The 8,566-nt window shown below is 36.5% G+C and overlaps 1 non-coding gene across 1 annotated transcript; it reads right to left on the bottom strand.

Moving 5' to 3' along the window:
* Window positions 1-6,090: 6,090 nt before the first annotated feature.
* Window positions 6,091-6,197, bottom strand: LOC141723131 (small nucleolar RNA R71). The gene has a single exon (XR_012576122.1). It is a non-coding gene; the product is annotated as a small nucleolar RNA R71 (small nucleolar RNA).
* Window positions 6,198-8,566: the final 2,369 nt, after the last annotated feature.

Genomic DNA, 8,566 nt, shown 5'->3' with positions numbered 1-8,566 from the left:
CTAATTGTTGATTCAATTGCTTATAAGTTGCATAATACCTATGCTAGAGATAAGTAGTAGTTGCGTATTCCCTTAGTATAGGGGACCCAAAGGTGAATATTTTTCTAAACCGGGAGTCGATGTTCCCGAGTATAATATATATATTTATATATATATAGATGTAGTTTTCAAAACTATTAATCGAATAAGGTTTATTCGATAACTTTATTTTTATTAATGAATATTACTTTGAATATTCATTCGAGGACTTATGACTCGGTTTATTTTATTTAATGAATATTAGTTGAATATTCATTCGAGGACTTATGACTCCGTTTATTTTATTTAATGAATATTATTTTGAATATTCATTTGAGGACTTATGACTCCGCTTATTTATTAAATAATATTCTTTATTTTATTAAAAAATAATGTTTCGATAATCAAACTTATTTTCGATTATTCAAATAAAGATCGTACTTTCGTATAAGTATATCTTTGGTTATTTATTATTAATTTCAAGTATAAGTTTTAAAACTTTTACTTCAATTATTTTATAAGGATTATCTTTATGGGAATATTATTTAAATAATAATATTCATATATTTTCTAATATATCAGGACTGATTTATTTCATTAAATCAGAATTACTCCAAACATTCTTAAAAATGTTTTCGAGTCTTCAAAATGATTTTAAAAGTTAGAGCGGATCCCAAAACTTGTTTTCAGATTTAAGATCTTCCTTTCGAAGGAGACTTGAATATTCGCTCAAAAAATTTTAGGGATCCGGCTCTGTGGTGTATTTTATATTCGCAACGAGGTTGCTGTTTTGAGAAAACAATTTGATTACTTGCCCAACGTTCGGAAAGTAAGTTCATCTAATTGAGTCGGCATAAGCGACAGGCCGAGGTACGGTCTATGAAGGTGTAAGAGGCTGGGTGACAGCCCATCCACGCGTGAGTGGCCGGGTAACGGTCTAGCGCGAGGTCCTAATGCGGCCAGGGTGATGACCGGCTAGGAATTCATCCATCTACAGTAGAAAAGGTTACTTATTGGTATCTTTTCCTGATCAGCAAGATATCGGGTTTATGCCAAAATTCTTTTCTTTCCAAATTCATTGGATATTACAACTCTGTTCATACTTTACATGACAGAGGTTTTCAGGAAATGTATGAGAGATATATATGGATATATATCGGGACTTAATGAAGTATCTCGTAACTTCATTTCTTTGGAATGATATTTCAAAGATTGAATCTATTCAAATCTTATCTTGTATTCTCATCTATGTGATGAACTTTTGAAACTAATTATAACTTGAACGGTGGTAGTTCAAGTAGTATTCGGAAAAGATATAAGTATATTGGAGTATCTTGTAACTTCATCTTTTCAACTTATATCTGGTTAATGATTATCTTATGCAGGACAAAGATTTTCACAAAAACGTTGAGACAAGGTTAGATATATGAGATCACCTTGCAACGATATTTTTATACAGTTATAAACTGGAATTCTGTGTACATTATACATGTCAAAGGATTTCAAAGATTTTGAGTAGTATATATATATATATACTAAATATTTTGCGACTTGTCGCGTTAAGATATCAACTTGGTTCATTTTCTTGACCAAGACTTTCATGAGTACTATGAGAATGCTCATATATTGTTAATTATTATACATATTATTTCGGTGGGCTTGTTGCTCACCCTTTCTTTCTTCTTTCATCACACAACAACAGATAGACAAGATGAACAGGACCAAGCTCCCAATTCGTGAGCGGATAGGAAATGTTCCGCAGTTTCCTGTAGGCGTTGATGCCGTTGTAGCTGAGGTAGGAGCTACCAGTAGGCTAGGCTTTCAACTTTTGTTGTGCCAGACTTATGTATATTTATGAATTGTAATAATGGCAAAGAATATGTAAATTATTCAGAAACCCTTTTTATGGTGAAATGGTTTATAATTGTGGAATAAAATGACTTGTGTTATTTTTGGATATTCATCTCTGAGACTATAACTTGTGGTGTGTGTGTATATTGTGGGGTCACAGTATGCATAGTTGATTGTTTATTAATATTAAGTATTGATAAGGAAAACGGAACTCGTGACAACCCGAATCCCCGACCCCGGATTTGGGGGTGTTACAGTAACAATTGGTGATCTCACAGTTGGGAGGCATAAAGAGTTGGGAATATTGATTAACAGATGATCAACAGTGAAGCCATTTATACGGTATTTAAAGCGACATGGTTGATCAGACTATGACTTGTTAGTTCTTTTCCAACCAAGTAAAATATGAGAAATCCTTCAGACAATAATATACATTCCTTCTCTAAGGGGGAGATAAAAGCTTAAGTAATAGTTTGGAGGATTCCTTAACTAAGGGGGAGAAATAGCAGGCATGAGGAAAAAGGTAAAGCATATAACCACAACACCATTTGTTATTTGTAACTACGGATCCTATTGTACGGGAGAGGTGGTAAACACGAAGGTGATTTCCTAGTGATCAGAAGAAGTGGTTTGGTTCATCAATATTATTCATAAGGGGAGAAGCTGTTTTACAAAAAGGGAGTACCATTGGTTTTTATCTGCGGATCCTATTATACGGGAGAGGTGGTAAACGAAGGTGATTTCCTTTAAGCAGTTGATTCTCATAAGGAAAAAATGTGGATAAAAATCACGGAAGCAAGAGAGATATGTGCTTCTCAACAGGAAATGTGGTTGTACAAAAGAAGCTGCTGATGATTACTTCAAGACTGAGAAGTGTTATCTGGCAGAGATTTGAAGAACCAAGGAAATGAAGATGAAACTACTTGAAGATCAGTCCAGTGCTAGAGGAACAAGCATCATTCATTTCAGTTACTCAATAAATCTGTAAATGCAGAATTTGATCCAGAAAACCAGTGGCATTATTTACAGTCCTGGTACTTTACTTTTTCAAAGCCATAGAATTTTACATTTTTAAATGCTTGTGGGAGTCCACCAAGGTCTGGATATCTGCATGTGTTGACTCTGTGTTGGTGAGACTGTGTAACTGTATGAACAGTCTACGTGATAACTCAATACGAGAACAACACTAGAACATGACAGGTTAATAATACAACGTCTACACAAGAAATTAAGAAGAAATGAAGACAAGGCAAATACAAAGAATCAGAAGATTAGGAGAAGGCTTGAAGTCTGTTTACTGGTCACTGAAAGAAGTTCATCAATTTGATCATGCCTCAGTGAAGAATGAAGGATAAAGACTTTCAGGGTTTCAGAAATGATGAAGATTCGGTGTATAAGTGCTACCAGAAGATTTCAGTGTATTGGCATTGGTGGAAGATAGACAGTGTATGAAGCATAGGAATCTGAAGAATTGAAGACATGGTATAGACAGAGGTTAAAGAAGACAACTGCAGTCTTGAAGTCATACTTACTGACATGAGTTCATTTATATGTTCAAGAGTTGGTGAAAGACAGTGAATGAAATATTCAAGACACATCATTACATGAAAAATATTCTAGAAAAATTCTGACATATATATTAAATAAGCGCAGTGGAGATAAAGTGTAGAAATTAACTTGAAATATTTTGACTTGGCATAAGAAAGCCAACTGATCATAAATATAGCAATGAAGATGTTGTCTAAAGTACCAGAAAGGATTCCAGTAAAAGTACATTTGTTTATTGACAGCCAGTGTTCGAAGTGATAAAGTTGTTGCTAGCTTAACAATTTAATCAAGGCTATAATACGAAGACCTGAATCGGGGTTAGTCATCTGTGAACTAGACCAGTTGCACTAGGCGTCAACAGCTCGTGAAAGGAATTTGGGTATTAATTTTAGAAGAATTGTTAAGTTGAGGAACGTACTTGGATTGAACGTTTATCTGTTAAAGTACGAGAAGAGGTGCGCGTGGTATGCAGCTAAACAACGAGAGGGAGTGGCCTAGTATAAATTTTAATTGTTAACTTAAATAAATTTATGTAATGGACTTTAAAGTAATTTATTTAATAAACTTAAAATGATTTATTTTATAAACTCTAAATAAGTTATTTTATAAATCTAAATTAGTTTATTTATATAAGTTATATTTAAGTTTATTTTGTAAATTAATTTAATTACAATTTAAACTTAAACAAAAAAAGAAACAATGGTCGGCAGTTAGCTATATGGTCACAGGTTGGAGTTGTGAAGAATTTTTAAGGCAAAACCTGATAAGTGGCATTTTATACCACGTAGAACGTCTTATAATGACTTGAATTGATGTCTTGAAGTCAAGTATTTTGTGTATTTGATGCGTTTTTCTAGTGTTTTTGTATTTCAGGGTATAACTTGCGTATGTAGGAAGAATTCATCGAAATAAGAATAGGGAAGTGCTTGGCATTAGTTGTGGGAAGTTAGGAGCAGAATTCAGCAAAATCAGGAGCAGAATGCAGGATTTTCCAGAAGGTGCTGGGACGCCCGCTCAGGAAGCTGGGGCGGCCGCCCGGGGATATAAAATTTAATACTAATTTTTACAATTCTTATTCTGATGGACTTCTGAGACGGCTGGTTCTTGTGGGCTTCTATATAAGTAGTTTTCAAGAGACGTTTCACAGTGTGTGGTATTAAGCAAGGAGAGAAGGAAGAAGACCGTTTTAGCACATCGCAATGAAGAAGAGGAAGCATACATTTTCTTGTGATTATTTTATTCGTTGTAACAGTGGATGATAGTTTTCTTTACTTTGAACCTTATTACTTTGTGACGTACTATGGTTTTTAATAAGTATTTTTATTAGTTAAATTGTGTGTTATTATCATGTTTTCATATGAACCCATGGTGACGATGAGTTCTATCATGGCCTAATCGTGATCATGGGGTCGTAGCGGATTTATTATATATTTCTTTAGTTTTTTGCGTAATACCTTGGTGTGTGACGATTCTATGATATCTAGCATAGGTTGCGCTTATTCGTCTTATGTGCGTCGCGAACATATAAGATAGTGTGTTAATCTCTTGTGAAGCGACAGCGAATCTTGAGATTTAGAACTTGCCATGCTAGCATAGGTTCATGTATGTGTATGCATGATTAGTGGGTAAATCTAACCCTTTTACTTGCCCTGTGTAATCATAATGAATAAATTGCGCTTAAATCGTTATGTTTTCAAATTCTGTAGACATATAGGGTCTCAACATAATTGATGCCTATTCAACTTCTATCTTAATTGTGGATGTTTGGTAGAATGGTATTTGTACAACGAAAGTTGGCTTTTATCAGTTTCGTGTTGTTCGATTAATATCATCACTGTTACATGCTAGAGTAATAACAATAACTATTGAAGGAAGTAATGATGAAGTTATTATCTCAAGTGTATTTGATATTGTTAATTCAAGTGTTAATTAAGTGTTTATTCTCGTAGTTAATTATAGTTAATAATTAGTTAATCAACTTAAAGAGTTAATGTCTTGACACTGAGAAGTAATCATACATTGGTGAGTGAGTGTTTATTAAATATAATTAGTCTGAGTCTCTGTGGGAACGAACTAGAAATTATTCTATATTACTTGCGAACACGTATACTTGCGTGAATTATTAGCGCGTATTTTGTGCCTAACAAGTTTTTGGCACCGCTGTCGGGGACTCGGTGTTAATTTTTAGTTTACGTGCTTGTCATCAGTGGTCGTTAAAGTTCACTGACTCGGATTTTTTTTACTTTCACGGTTTATTTGTTTGTGTTTCAGGTACTCATTACAATGGGAGATCCAGCAGCACGAACGAGAGCCTTGATGGATTTTTCTCAACCCAAGATCATTGACATTCAATCTAGCATTGTCAGACCAGCTATCACAGCTAATACCTTTGAGATCAAGCCTGGTATAATTCAATGGGTGCAGAATTCAATCCAGTTTGGGGGTTCTCCAACTGAAGATCCCAATATACACATTAGGGGTTTTATTGAGATCTGCGATACCTTCAAGTTCAACGGTGTTTCTGAAGATGCTGTGAAGCTGAGATTGTTCCCATTCTCTCTGAGGGACAAGGCTAAGAGCTGGTTACACTCTCTACCAGCTGGTTCGATTACTACTTGGGAAGATCTTGCTCAGAAGTTTCTTACTAAATTCTTCCCTGTGGCGAAGACAACTGCAATCAGGAATGCTCTTACTCAATTTGCGCAGCAATCAGGAGAATCTTTATATGAAGCTTTGGAGCGCTACAAGGAGATGCTTAGAAAGTGTCCTCATTATGGAATGCCTGATTGGATGATCATCAATTGTTTATACAATGGGTTGGGAGCACAGTCCAGACCCGTGCTCGATGCAGCAGCAGGCGGAGCATTATGGGCAAAGAGCTATGAGGAAGCTTATGATCTAATTAAACTGATGGCTGCTAATTAAAATATAAGTATCCAACCCAGAGATGTCCACAGGGCAAGGTAGCAGGAGTTCTTGAAGTGGATACAGCTACGACTATCACTGCTCAACTAAAGGCGTTGTCTATGAAGATTGATTCTCTGGCTAACTATGGTGTTAAGCAGATAATTAGTGTTTATGAGTTGTGTGTAGGTCCGCATGTGACAGAGCAATGTGCTATATCTAGTGACAGCTCAGTTCATGAGCAACTTTCAGAGATCGCAGCAACCAGTTCCAGATACTTCATCCTGACAACTGGAATCATCCTAACTTCAACTGAAGCAATAATCAGAATGCGATGCAACAGCCGTTCCAACAGTTTGCAAAAAAATAATTCAACCCTCCTGGTTTTCAGCAATAATTTGCACCAAGACAACAACTCCAACTTTAATAACAAACTCATGATGCAGGTCTATCTTCGAATGAAAAATCTGAATTGGAGGAGTTGAGGCTTATGTGCAAAAACCAGGCTCTTATATGCCAAAGCCAGGCTATTTCTATCCAGAATCTGGAGAACCAAATAGGGCAAATTGCTAATGCCTTATTAAATCGACCACCATGAATGCTTCCTAGTGATACGGAAACAAATCCAGGCAAGAGGGAAGTTGAAGAACAGGTGAACGCCATCACCTTAAGATCTGGAAAGGTTGCAAGCCCCCAAATTCAGCAAGACGAAGAGCCTGAAAAATCTCAAGGTTTAGAAAATGCAGTTGTGGCTGAAGAAGATGTGCAAAAGGAAGTAGATGTGGAACCAAGGAAGACTACTGTGGAACACACTCCTCCTGAGGGTAATACAGGGGAGAAACAGATCTATCCTCCACCTTCTTTTCCTAAGAGGCTGCAGAAGAAAGAGCTGGATAAGTAGTTTGAGAATTTTTTGGAGGTGTTCAAGAAACTTCTATCAGCATACCTTTCACTGAAGCTCTTGAACAGATGCCTAGCTATGTGAGGTTTATAAAAGGTATTCTTTCTCGGAAAGTGAAGCTCGATGATTTAGAGACCATTGCTCTCACGGAGGAATGCAGTGCTGTGCTGCAACAGAAGTTGCCCCCGAAGCTTAAAGATCCTGGAAGCTTCACTATTCCTTGCACCATCAAAAACTTGCCGTTCGACAAGTGTTTATGTGATTTAGGAGCTAGCATCAATCTGATGCCCTTATCTATCTTCAAGAAGCTTGGTCTGCCTGATCCGAAACCAACATACATGTCATTGCAACTAGTTGACCGTTCCATCGCTTATCCACGAGGTAGAGTGGAGGATGTCTTGGTCAAGGTGGATAAACTCTTTCCCTGCTGACTTTGTAATTCTTGATTTCGAGGAAGATAAGAAGATTCCTATCATCTTAGAAAGACCATTCTTGGCTACAGGCCGAACTATGATCAATGTGCAAAAGGGAGAGCTTTCGATGAAGGTTTACGATCAAAATGTCACTTTTAATGTGTTCAAGGAAATAAAGTTACCCACAGCTAAAGAGGAGTGCTTTAAAGTAGAGAAACTGCAGGTTTTGAATGCACCTCCGTGGAAGAGGAAGTTGGATATGCCATTCGATTCTCTTGGGTTAGCAGAGCTGAAAATTTCTTAGGAGCGTTTTGAACCATTTATTCAAGAAGCTCCCATACTTGAGCTCAACCGAAAGCCAGATCACTTGAGTTATTCATTCTTTGGTGCACCCCATGATAAGGGATTGGGATATATATTTGATGATATAGAGGGTAGCCGAATGAACTCTCCAATGCCTACAGAGGGTTCTCATGTGCATCAGGTAATTGATAGGACTGGTGTTGGTGATGAGCAGTACAAACGAGTAAGTAGGCGTATGGAGGCCATGCACGACATTCACCGTTGTTTTGCTGAAGATTTGACACAGGCTTTGGGTACTGTTGTCCGAGACATTGGTGGCGAGGTTGATCGGCCACCTGATCCTCCACCCGAGGAGGGTGATCTTTCCGATGACTAGGTATGCCTGAAATCCTTATTATTACCTTCAATGAGGACATTGAAAATTTTAAGTTTGGGGGTGATAATGTAAGGATTAGTAGTGTGTGTCCATATAGATTCATATAGATTCATATTGAATGTTTAGTTATAGTTCATTCATATTTTTTTATGATTGTTCATTTAGGACATATTTGTTTGTTTTTATGTGACTTCATATAGTTGTAATTACATGCATATTTAGCATGATCCCTTAAGATGAACTATGATATTT

This window comes from Apium graveolens, chromosome 4, assembly GCF_009905375.1.
Source record: "Apium graveolens cultivar Ventura chromosome 4, ASM990537v1, whole genome shotgun sequence".
NCBI classification, from domain to species: domain Eukaryota; kingdom Viridiplantae; phylum Streptophyta; class Magnoliopsida; order Apiales; family Apiaceae; genus Apium; species Apium graveolens.
Note: the sequence above shows the minus strand (reverse complement) of the source record. Positions and strands in the feature narration are given on the sequence as shown.